Source organism: Carcharodon carcharias, chromosome 8, assembly GCF_017639515.1.
Source record: "Carcharodon carcharias isolate sCarCar2 chromosome 8, sCarCar2.pri, whole genome shotgun sequence".
In the NCBI taxonomy this organism is placed as follows: Eukaryota; Metazoa; Chordata; class Chondrichthyes; order Lamniformes; family Lamnidae; genus Carcharodon; species Carcharodon carcharias.
This window is the reverse complement of record NC_054474.1, coordinates 105,279,222-105,293,835: the sequence shown is the minus strand read 5'-3', so window position 1 is coordinate 105,293,835 and position 14,614 is coordinate 105,279,222. Positions and strand designations below refer to the sequence as shown.

General features: G+C 38.1%; 1 protein-coding gene across 3 annotated transcripts in view; it reads right to left on the bottom strand.

Moving 5' to 3' along the window:
- Positions 1–14,614, bottom strand: part of LOC121281109 (Kv channel-interacting protein 1) — a 678,471-nt gene that overhangs the window by 328,689 nt on the left and 335,168 nt on the right. The gene's annotated exons all lie outside the window — the stretch shown is intronic.

Below are 14,614 nucleotides of genomic sequence, written 5' to 3'. Positions count from 1 at the left end.
ACACAAAGCTACAATGAATGCAAACTCCTGAACAAAAAACTTAACTGAATGCAAACTCCAGAACACACAAAAAACACTGAACGTTATCTCCAAAACACAAACCTACACAAAGTGCAAACTCCAGAACACAAAAATAAACTGAATGTAAACTCCGGAACACAAACCTACACTGAATGTTAACTCCAGAACGCAATCCTACACTGAATGTAAACTCCTGAACACAAACAAACACAGAATGTAAACTCCAGAAAACAAACCCACACTGAATGTAAACTCCAGAACACAAACCTACACGGAACCTCCATTGAATGCAAACTCCATAACACAATCCTACACTGAATGTAAACTCCTGAACACAAAACTACACAGAATGTAAACTCCAGAAAACAAACCCACACTGAATGTTAACACAAGAACAAAAACCTACACGGAATGTAAAATCCAGAAAACAAACCTACACTGTAGTAAACTCCAGAACAGAATCCTACACTGAAAGTAAACTCCAAAACACAAACCTACTCTGAATGCGAACTACAGAACAGAAAACTACAATGCATGTTAACTCAGAACACAAAACTAAACTGAATGTAAACCTCAGAACAAAAACCTACATTGAACGTAAACTCCAGATCAAAGCTCTACACTGAATGTGAACTCCAAAACACAAATCAACAATAAGAGCAAACTCCAGAACACAAAGATAAACTGAATGTAAACTCCAGAACACAAACCTACACTATAGTAAACTCCAGAACAGAATCCTACACTGAAAGTAAACTCCAAAACACAAACCTGCTCTGAATGTGAACTCCAGAACAGAAAACTACAATGAATGTAAACTCAGGACACAAACTAAACTGAATGTAAACCCCAGAACACAAACCTACATTGAATGTAAACTCCAGATCACAGCTCTACACTGAATGTGAACTCCAGAAAACAAGCCAACACTGAATGTACACCCCAGAACACAAACCTCCATTGAATGCGAAATCCAGAAGACAAAACTACGCTGATTGTAAACTCCAGAACAGATAGCTATCCTAAATGTAAAATCCAGAAAACAAAACTGCATTGAAAATAAACTCCAGATCACAGCTCTACACTGAATGTGAACTCCAGAACACAAGCCAACACTTAATGCAGACCCAAGAACACAAACCTCCATTGAATGCGAACTGCAGAAGTCAAACCTACACTGAATGTAAATTCTGTACATAAACGTACACTGAATGTAAACCACACAGCAGAAACCTATACTAAATGAAAACTCCAGAACACAAACCTATACTAAATGTAAACTCCAGACCACAAAACTACATTGAATGTGAACTCCAGAAAACAGTTCTACACTGAATGTGAACTCCAGAACAGAAACCAACACTGAATGTAAACCCAGAACAAAAACCTCCATTGAATCCGAACTCCATAACACAAACCTACACTGAATGTAAACTCAGAACACAAACTTAAACTGAATGTAAATCCCAGAAAACAAACCGACACTGCATGCAAACTCTGGAACACAGACCTGCACTGAATATAAACCTCATAACACAAACCTACACTGAATATAAACTCCAGGACACAAACCTACACTGAATGTGAACTCCAGAACACACACCAACAATAAGTTCAAACTCCAGAACACAAAGATAAACTGAATGTAAACTTCAGAACACAAACCTATACTGTATGTGAACTCCAGAATACAGTTCTAGAGCCTGACACTGGATGTGAGCTCCAGAACAAAACACATCACTGAATGTAAACTCCAGAACAGAAACCAACACTGAATGTAAACTCAAGAACACAAACCTCCATTGAATGCAAACTCCATAACACAATCCTACACTGAATGTAAACTCCTGAACACAAAACTACACAGAATGCAAACTCCAGAAAACAAACCCACACTGAATGTTAACACAAGAACAAAAACCTACACGGAATGTAAAATCCAGAAAACAAACCTACACTGTAGTAAACTCCAGAACAGAATCCTACACTGAAAGTAAACTCCAAAACACAAACCTACTCTGAATGCGAACTACAGAACAGAAAACTACAATGCATGTAAACTCAGAGAACAAACTTAAACTGAATGTAAACCCCAGAACACAAACCTACATTGAATGTAAACTCCAGATCACAGCTCTACACTGAATGTGAACTCCAGAAAACAAGCCAACACTGAATGTAAACCCCAGAACACAAACCTCCATTGAATGCGAACTCCAGAAGACAAAATTACACTGAATGTAAACTCCAGAACAAATACCTATACTAAATGTAAATTCCAGAACACAAAACTGCATTGAAAGTAAACTCCAGATCACAACTCTACACTGAATGTGAACTCCAGAACACAAGCCTCACTGAATGTAGACCCAAGAACACAAACCTCCATTGAATGCGAACTCCAGAAGACCAACCTATACTGAATGTAAAGTCCAGTAAACAAAAGTACACTGAATGTAAACTCCAGAACAGATACCTATCCTAAATGTAAACTCCAGAACACAAAAACACATTGAAAGTAAACTCCAGAATACAGTTTAACACTGAATGTAAACCCTACAACAAAAACTTTCATGGAATGCAAACTCAAGAACACAAACAAACATTGAAGGTAAATTCCAGAACACAAATCTAAATTGAATGTAAAACACAGTAAACAAACCTACAAAGAATGCAAACTTCAGAACACAAACCTGCACTGAATATGAATTCCAGTACACACAAATAAACACTCGACGTTATCTCCAGAACACAAACCTACACTAAGTGCAAACTCCAGAACACAAAAATAAACTGAATGTGAAATCCAGAACACAGTTCTGGAGCTCTGCATTGAATGTGAATTCCAGAAAGCACGACAACACTGAATGTGAACCCCAGAACACAAACCTACATTGAATGCGCACTCCAGAAGACAAACCTACACTGAATGCAAACTGTAGAACACAAACCTACACTGAATATGAATTCCAGTACACACAAAAAAAACACTGGATGTTATCTCCAGAACACAAACCTACACTAAGTGCAAACTCCAGAACACAAAAAATAAACTGAATGTAAAATCCAGAACACAAACCTACACTGAGTGTGAAATCCAGAACACGGTTCTGGAGCTCTACATTGAATGTGAATTCCAGAACGCATGACAACACTGAATGTAAATCCCAGAACACAAACCTACACTGCATGCAAACTGCAGAACACAAAGCTGCACTGAAAATAAACCTCATAACAAAACCTACACTGAATATAAACTCCAGGACACAAACCTACACTGAATGTGAACTCCAGAACACAAACCAACAATAAGAGCAAACTCCAGAACACAAAGATAAACTGAATGTAAACTCCAGAACACAAACCTACACTGTATGTGAAGTCCAGAATACAGTTCTAGAGCCCAACACTGAATGTGAACTCCAGAACACAACACATCACTGAATGTAAACTCGAGAACAGAAGCCAACACCGAATGTAAGCCCAAGAACACCAACCTCCATTGAATGCCGAATCCAGAACACAAACGTACACTGAATGTAAACTCCAGAACAGATACCTACACTGAATGAAAACCTCATAACAAAAATTTACACTGAATGTAAATTCCAGAACACTGATCTAAACTGAATGTGAACTCCAGAACACACAAACCAATACTGAAAGTAAACTCCAGAACACAAACCTACACTAAGTGCGTGCTCCAGATCACAAAGAAACACTGAATGTAAACTCCATAACACAATCCTACACTGAATGTAAAATCCTGAACACAAAATTACACTGAATGTAAACTCCAGAAAACAAACCCACACTGAATGTTAACACCAGAACAAAAACCTACACTGAATGTAAACTCCAGAACACAAACCTACACTGTAGTAAACTCCAGAACAGAATCCTACACTGAAAGTAAACTCCAAAACACAAACCTACTCTGAATGCGAACTCCAAAACAGACAACTACAATGAATGTAAACTCAGAACATAAACCTAAACTGAATGTAAACCCCAGAACACAAAAATACATTGAATGTAAACTCCAGCTCACAGCTCTACACTGAATGTGAACTCCAGAAAACAAGCCAACACTGAATGTAAACCCCAGAACACAAACCTCCATTGAATGCGAACTCCAGAAGACAAAACTACACTGAATGTAAACTCCAGAACAGATACCTATCCTAAATGTAAACTCCAGAAGACAAAACTGCATTGAAAGTAAACTCCAGATCAAAACTCTACACTGAATGTGAACTCCAGAACACAAGCCAACACTGAATGTAGACCCAAGAACACAAACCTCCATTGAATGCGAACTCCTGAAGACCAACCTATATGTGAATGTAAATTCCAGTACAAAAAAGTACACTGAATGTAAACTCCAGAACAGATACCTATCCTAAATGTAAACTCCAGTACACAAAACCACATTGAAAGTAAACTCCAGAATACAGTTTAACACTGAATGTAGAACCCACAACAAAAACTTTCATGGAATGCAAACTCAAGAACACAAACAAACATTGAATGTAAGTTCCAGAACACAAATCTAAGCTGAATGTAAAACACAGTACAAAAACCTACAATGAATGCAAACTGCAGAACACAAACCTACACTGAATATGAATTCCAGTACACACAAAAAAACCCACTGAAAGTTATCTCCAGAATACAAACCTACACTATGTGCAAACTCCAGAACACAAAAATAAACTTAATGCAAACTCCAGAACACAAACCTACACTGAATGTGAAATCCAGAACACGGTTCTGGAGCTTTACATTGAATGTGAATTCCAGAACGCACGACAACACAGAATGTAAACGCCAGAACACAAAACTAAGCTCAAGATAATGAATGGAACACAAACCATCACCGAGTCTAAACTCCATAACATAAATCTACATTGAAAGTAAACTACACAACACAAACCCACACTGAATGTAAACACCAGAACACAAACCAACACTGAATGTAAACTCCAGACCACAAAACTACATTGAAAGTAAACTCCAGGTCACAGCTGTACACTGAATGTGAACTCCAGTACACAAGCCAATACTGAATGTAAACTCCAGTACACAAACCTCCATTGAATGCAAACTCCAGAAGACAAACCGACACTGAATGTAAGCTCCAGTAAACAAACATACACTGAATGTAAACTCCAGAACAGAAACCGATACTAAATGTAAAATTCCAGAATACAAAACTGCATTGTATGTAAACTCCAGAACACAGTTCTACACGGAATATGTACTCCACAACAGAAACCAACACTGAATGTGAACTCCAGAACACACAAACCAACAATGAATGGAAACTCCAGAACACAAAAAACTGAATGTAAACTCCAGAACACAAACCTACACTGAATGTAAATTCCAGAACACGGTTCTGTAGCTCTACACTGAATGTGAACTCCAGAACACAAAACAGCACTGAATGTAAACTCCAGAACACAAAACTACGTTCAACGTAACCTCTAGAACACCACCCAGCACCGAATGTAAACTCCAGAACATAAATCTACACTGAAAGTAAACTCCAGAACACAAACCCACACTGAACGTAAACACCAGAACAGCAAAGTACACTGAATGTAAACTCCAAAAAACAAACCTACACTGAATGTGAACACCAGAACACAAACCTATGCTAAATGTAATCTCCAGAACAGAAGCCTACATTGAATGTAATATCCAGATCTCAGTTCTACATTGAACGTGAACTCCAGAACAGAAACCAACACTGAATGTAAACCCCAGAACAAAAACCTCCATTGTATCCAAACACCAGAACACAAACCTACACTGAATGTAAACTCAGAACACAAACCTAAACTGAATGTAAACCCCAGAACACAAAACATCGCTGCATGCAAACTCCAGAACACAAACCTACACCGAATATAAACTCCAGAAGACAAAGATAAACTGAATGTAAACTCCAGAACACAAACGTACACTGAATGTAAACTCCAGAACAGATACCAACACTGAATGAAAACCTCATAACACAAGCCTACACTGAACGTAAATTCCAGAACACAGATCTAAACTGAATGTGAACTCCAGAACACACAAACCAACACTGAAAGTAAACTATAGAACACAAACCTACACTGAGTGCGTACACCAGATCATAAACACTGAATGTAAACTCCATAACTCAATCCTACACTGAATGTAAACTCCTGAACACAAAACTACACAGAATGCAAACTCCAGAAAACAAACCCACACTGAATGTTAACACCAGAACAAAAACCTACACTGAATGTAAACTCCAGAAAACGAACCTACACTGAAGTAAACTCCAGAACAGAATCCTACACTGAATGTAAACTCCAAAACACAAACCTACTCTGAATGTGAACTCCAGAACAGAAAACTACAATGAATGTAAACTCAGAACACAAACCTAAACTGAATGTAAACCCCAGAACACAAACCTACATTGAATGTAAACTCCAGATCACAGCTCTACACTGAATGTGAACTCAAGAAAACAAGCCAACACTGAATGTAAACCCCAGAACACAAACCTCCATTGAATGCGAACTCCAGAAGACAAAACTACGCTGAATGTAAACTCCAGAACAGATAGCTATCCTAAATATAAAATCCAGAACACAAAACTTCATTGAAAGTAACCTCCAGATCACAGCTCTACACTGAATGTGAACTCCAGAACACAAGCCAACACTGAATGTAGACCCAAGAACACAAACCTCCATTGAATGCGAACTGCAGAAGTCAAACCTACACTGAATGTAAATTCCAGTACATAAACGTACACTGAATATAAACTCCACAACAGAAACGTATACTAAATGTAAACTCCAGAACACAAACCTACACGGAATGCAAACCTAATAACACAAGCCTACACTGAATGTAAAATCAGAACACAAACTTAAACTGAATGTAAATCCCAGAACACAAACCGACACTGCATGCAAACTCCAGAACACAAACCTACACTGAATATAAACTCCAGGACACAAACCTACACTGAATTTGAGCTCCCGAACACACACCAACAATAAGTTCAAACTCCAGAACACAAAGATAAACTGAATGTAAACTCCAGAACACAAACCTATACTGTATGTGAACTCCAGAATACAGTTCTAGAGCCTGACACTGGATGTGAGCTCCAGAACAAAACACATCACTGAATGTAAACTCCAGAACAGAAACCAACACTGAATGTAAACTCAAGAACACAAACCTCCATTGAATGCAAACTCCATAACACAATCCTACACTGAATGTAAACTCCTGAACACAAAACTACACAGAATGTAAACTCCAGAAAACAAACCCACACTGAATGTTAACACAAGAACAAAAACCTACACGAAATGTAAAATCCAGAAAACAAACCTACACTGTAGTAAACTCCAGAACAGAATCCTACACTGAAAGTAAACTCCAAAACACAAACCTACTCTGAATGCGAACTACAGAACAGAAAACTACAATGCATGTTAACTCAGAACACAAAACTAAACTGAATGTAAACCTCAGAACAAAAACCTACATTGAACGTAAACTCCAGATCAAAGCTCTACACTGAATGTGAACTCCAAAACACAAATCAACAATAAGAGCAAACTCCAGAACACAAAGATAAACTGAATGTAAACTCCAGAACACAAACCTACACTATAGTAAACTCCAGAACAGAATCCTACACTGAAAGTAAACTCCAAAACACAAACCTGCTCTGAATGTGAACTCCAGAACAGAAAACTACAATGAATGTAAACTCAGAACACAAACTAAACTGAATGTAAACCCCAGAACACAAACCTACATTGAATGTAAACTCCAGATCACAGCTCTACACTGAATGTGAACTCCAGAAAACAAGCCAACACTGAATGTACACCCCAGAACACAAACCTCCATTGAATGCGAAATCCAGAAGACAAAACTACGCTGATTGTAAACTCCAGAACAGATAGCTATCCTAAATGTAAAATCCAGAAAACAAAACTGCATTGAAAATAAACTCCAGATCACAGCTCTACACTGAATGTGAACCCCAGAACACAAGCCAACACTTAATGCAGACCCAAGAACACAAACCTCCATTGAATGCGAACTGCAGAAGTCAAACCTACACTGAATGTAAATTCTGTACATAAACGTACACTGAATGTAAACCACACAGCAGAAACCTATACTAAATGAAAACTCCAGAACACAAACCTATGCTAAATGTAAACTCCAGACCACAAAACTACATTGAATGTGAACTCCAGAAAACAGTGCTACACTGAATGTGAACTCCAGAACAGAAACCAACACTGAATGTAAACCCCAGAACAAAAACCTCCATTGAATCCGAACTCCAGAACACAAACCTACACTGAATGTAAACTCAGAACACAAACTTAAACTGAATGTAAATCCCAGAAAACAAAGCGACACTGCATGCAAACTCCGGAACACAGACCTGCACTGAATATAAACCTCATAACACATACCTACACTGAATATAAACTCCAGGACACAAACCTACACTGAATGTGAACTCCAGAACACACACCAACAATAAGTTCAAACTCCAGAACACAAAGATAAACTGAATGTAAACTCCAGAACACAAACCTATACTGTATGTGAACTCCAGAATACAGTTCAAGAGCCCAATACTGAATGTGAACTCCAGAACACAACATATCACTGAATGTAAACTCCAGAACAGAAGCCAACACTGAATGTAAACCCAAGAACACAAAACTACATTGAATGCGAAATCCAGAACACAAATCAACACTGAATGTAAACTCCAGAACACAAATGTACACTGAATGTAAACTCCAGAACAGATACCTACACTGAATGAAAACCTCATAACACAAGCCTACACTGAATGTAAATTCCAGAACACAGATCTAAACTGAATGTGAACACCATAACACAAACCTAAATTGAATGTAAACTCCAGATCAAAGCTCTACATTGAATGTGAACTCCAAAACACAAATCAACAATAAGAGCAAACTCCAGAAGACAAATATAAACTGAATGTGAACTCCAGAACACACAAACCAACACTGAAAGTAAACTCCAGAAAACAAACCTACACTAAGTGCGTACTCCAAATCACAAACAAACACTGAATGTAAACTCCATAACACAATCCTACACTGAATGTAAACTCCTGAACACAAAACTACACTGAATGTAAACTCCAGAACACAAACCTACACTGTAGTAAACTCCAGAACAGAATCCTACACTTAAAGTAAACTTCAAAACACAAACCTGCTCTGAATGTGAACTCCAGAACAGAAAACTACAATGAATGTAAACTCAGAACATAAACCTAAACTGAATGTAAACCCCAGAACACAAACCTACATTGAATGTAAAGTCCAGGTCACAGCTATACACTGAATGTGAACTCCAGAAAACAAGCCAACACTGATTGTAAACCCCAGAACACAAACCTCCATTGAATGTGAACTCCAGAAGAAATAACTATGCTGATTGTAAACTCCAGAACAGATACCTATCCTAAATGTAAACTCCAGAACACAAAACTGCATTGAAAGTAAACTCCAGATCACAGATCTACACTGAATGTGAACTCCAGAACACAAGCCAACACTGAATGTAGACCCAAGAACACAAGCCTTCATTGAATGCGAACTGCAGAAGTCAAACCTACACTGAATGTAAATTCCGTATATAAACGTACACTGAATGTAAAGTCCACAGCAGAAACCTGTACTAAATGTAAACTCCAGAACACAAACCTATGCTAAATGTAAACTCCAGACCACAAAACTACATTGAATGTGAACTCCAGAACACAGTTCTACACTGAATGTGAACTCCAGAACAGAAACCAACACTGAATGTAAACCCCAGAACAAAAACCTCCATTGAATCCGAAATCCAGAACACAAACCTACACTGAATGTAAACTCAGAACACAAACTTAAACTGAATGTAAACCCCAGAACACAAACCTACATTGAATGTAAACTCCAGATCACAGCTCTACACTGAATGTGAACTCCAGAAAACAAGCCAACACTGAATGTAAACCCCAGAACACAAACCTCCATTGAATGCGAAATCCAGAAGACAAAACTACGCTGATTGTAAACTCCAGAACAGATACCTATCCTAAATGTAAACTCCAGAACACAAAACTGCATTGAAAATAAACTCCAGATCACAGCTCTACACTGAATGTGAACTCCAGAACACAAGCCAACACTTAATGCAGACCCAAGAACACAAACCTCCATTGAATGTGAACTGCAGAAGTCAAACCTACACTGAATGTAAATTCCGTACATAAACGTACACTGAATGTGAACTCCGCTGCAGAAACCTGTACTAAATGTAAACTCCAGACCACAAAACGACATTGAATGTGAACTCCAGAACACAGTTCTACACTGAATGTGAACTCCAGAACAGAAACCAACACTGAATGTAAACTCAGAACACAAAACTAAACTGAATGTAAACCCCAGAACGCAAACCTAAACTGCATGCAAACTCCAGATCACAAAACTGCACTGAATATAAACCTCATAACACAATCCTACACTGAATATAAACTCCAGGACACAAACCTACACTGAATGTGAACTCCAGAACACACACCAACAATAAGTTCAAACTCCAGAACACAAAGATAAACTGAATGTAAACTCCAGAACACAAACCTATATTGTATGTGAACTCCAGAATACAGTTCTAGAGCCCGACACTGAATGTGAACTCCAGAACACAACACATCACTGAATGTAAACTCCAGAACAGAAACCGATACTAAATGTAAAATTCCAGAATACAAAACTGCATTGTATGTAAACTCCAGTACACAGTTCTACACGGAATATGTACTCCACAACAGAAACCAACACTGAATGTGAACTCCAGAACACACAAACCAACAATGAATGGAAACTCCAGAACACAAAAAACTGAATGTAAACTCCAGAACACAAACCTACACTGAATGTAAATTCCAGAACACGGTTCTGTAGCTCTACACTGAATGTGAACTCCAGAACACAAAACAACACTGAATGTAAACTCCAGAACACAAAACTACGTTCAACGTAACCTCTAGAACACCACCCAGCACCGAATGAAAACTCCAGAACATAAATCTACACTGAAAGTAAACTCCAGAACACAAACCCACACTGAATGTAAACACCAGAACAGAAAAGTACACTGAATGTAAACTCCAAAAAACAAACCTACACTGAATGTGAACACCAGAACACAAACCTATACTAAATGTAATCTCCAGAACAGAAGCCTACATTGAATGTAATATCCAGATCTCAGTTCTACATTGAATGTGATCTCCAGAACAGAAACCAACACTGAATGTAAACCCCAGAACAAAAACCTCCATTGTATCCAAACACCAGAACACAAACCTACACTGAATGTAAACTCAGAACACAAACCTAAACTGAATGTAAACCCCAGAACACAAAACATCGCTGCATGCAAACTCCAGAACACAAACCTACACCGAATATAAACTCCAGAAGACAAAGATAAACTGAATGTAAACTCCAGAACACAAACGTACACTGAATGTAAACTCCAGAACAGATACCAACACTGAATGAAAACCTCATAACACAAGCCTACACTGAACATAAAATCCAGAACACAGATCTAAACTGAATGTGAACTCCAGAACACACAAACCAACACTGAAAGTAAACTATAGAACACAAACCTACACTGAGTGCGTACTCCAGATCATAAACACTGAATGTAAACTCCATAACTCAATCCTACACTGAATGTAAACTCCTGAACACAAAACTACACAGAATGCAAACTCCAGAAAACAAACCCACACTGAATGTTAACACCAGAACAAAAACCTACACTGAATGTAAACTCCAGAAAACGAACCTACACTGAAGTAAACTCCAGAACAGAATCCTACACTGAATGTAAACTCCAAAACACAAACCTACTCTGAATGTGAACTCCAGAACAGAAAACTACAATGAATGTAAACTCAGAACACAAACCTAAACTGAATGTAAACCCCAGAACACAAACCTACATTGAATGTAAACTCCAGATCACAGCTCTACACTGAATGTGAACTCAAGAAAACAAGCCAACACTGAATGTAAACCCCAGAACACAAACCTCCATTGAATGCGAACTCCAGAAGACAAAACTACGCTGAATGTAAACTCCAGAACAGATAGCTATCCTAAATGTAAAATCCAGAACACAAAACTTCATTGAAAGTAACCTCCAGATCACAGCTCTACACTGAATGTGAACTCCAGAACACAAGGCAACACTGAATGTAGACCCAAGAACACAAACCTCCATTGAATGCGAACTGCAGAAGTCAAACCTACACTGAATGTAAATTCCAGTACATAAACGTACACTGAATATAAACTCCACAACAGAAACGTATACTAAATGTAAACTCCAGAACACAAACCTACACGGAATGCAAACCTCATAACACAAGCCTACACTGAATGTAAATTCCAGAACACAGATCTAAACTGAATGTGAACACCATAACACAAACCTAAATTGAATGTAAACTCCAGATCAAAGCTCTACATTGAATGTGAACTCCAAAACACAAATCAACAATAAGAGCAAACTCCAGAAGACAAATATAAACTGAATGTGAACTCCAGAACACACAAACCAACACTGAAAGTAAACTCCAGAAAACAAACCTACACTAAGTGCGTACTCCAGATCACAAACAAACACTGAATGTAAACTCCATAACACAATCCTACACTGAATGTAAACTCCTGAACACAAAACTACACTGAATGTAAACTCCAGAACACAAACCTACACTGTAGTAAACTCCAGAACAGAATCCTACACTTAAAGTAAACTTCAAAACACAAACCTGCTCTGAATGTGAACTCCAGAACAGAAAACTACAATGAATGTAAACTCAGAACATAAACCTAAACTGAATGTAAACCCCAGAACACAAACCTACATTGAATGTAAAGTCCAGATCACAGCTATACACTGAATGTGAACTCCAGAAAACAAGCCAACACTGATTGTAAACCCCAGAACACAAACCTCCATTGAATGTGAACTCCAGAAGAAATAACTATGCTGATTGTAAACTCCAGAACAGATACCTATCCTAAATGTAAACTCCAGAACACAAAACTGCATTGAAAGTAAACTCCAGATCACAGATCTACACTGAATGTGAACTCCAGAACACAAGCCAACACTGAATGTAGACCCAAGAACACAAACCTTCATTGAATGCGAACTGCAGAAGTCAAACCTACACTGAATGTAAATTCCGTATATAAACGTACACTGAATGTAAAGTCCACAGCAGAAACCTGTACTAAATGTAAACTCCAGAACACAAACCTATGCTAAATGTAAACTCCAGACCACAAAACTACATTGAATGTGAACTCCAGAACACAGTTCTACACTGAATGTGAACTCCAGAACAGAAACCAACACTGAATGTAAACCCCAGAACAAAAACCTCCATTGAATCCGAAATCCAGAACACAAACCTACACTGAATGTAAACTCAGAACACAAACTTAAACTGAATGTAAACCCCAGAACACAAACCTACATTGAATGTAAACTCCAGATCACAGCTCTACACTGAATGTGAACTCCAGAAAACAAGCCAACACTGAATGTAAACCCCAGAACACAAACCTCCATTGAATGCGAAATCCAGAAGACAAAACTACGCTGATTGTAAACTCCAGAACAGATACCTATCCTAAATGTAAACTCCAGAACACAAAACTGCATTGAAAATAAACTCCAGATCACAGCTCTACACTGAATGTGAACTCCAGAACACAAGCCAACACTTAATGCAGACCCAAGAACACAAACCTCCATTGAATGTGAACTGCAGAAGTCAAACCTACACTGAATGTAAATTCCGTACATAAACGTACACTGAATGTGAACTCCGCTGCAGAAACCTGTACTAAATGTAAACTCCAGACCACAAAACGACATTGAATGTGAACTCCAGAACACAGTTCTACACTGAATGTGAACTCCAGAACAGAAACCAACACTGAATGTAAACTCAGAACACAAAACTAAACTGAATGTAAACCCCAGAACGCAAACCTAAACTGCATGCAAACACCAGATCACAAAACTGCACTGAATATAAACCTCATAACACAATCCTACACTGAATATAAACTCCAGGACACAAACCTACACTGAATGTGAACTCCAGAACACACACCAACAATAAGTTCAAACTCCAGAACACAAAGATAAACTGAATGTAAACTCCAGAACACAAACCTATACTGTATGTGAACTCCAGAATACAGTTCAAGAGCCCAATACTGAATGTGAACTCCAGAACACAACATATCACTGAATGTAAACTCCAGAACACAAAACTACGTTCAACGTAACCTCTAGAACACCACCCAGCACCGAATGAAAACTCCAGAACATAAATCTACACTGAAAGTAAACTCCAGAACACAAACCCACACTGAATGTAAACACCAGAACAGAAAAGTACACTGAATGTAAACTCCAAAAA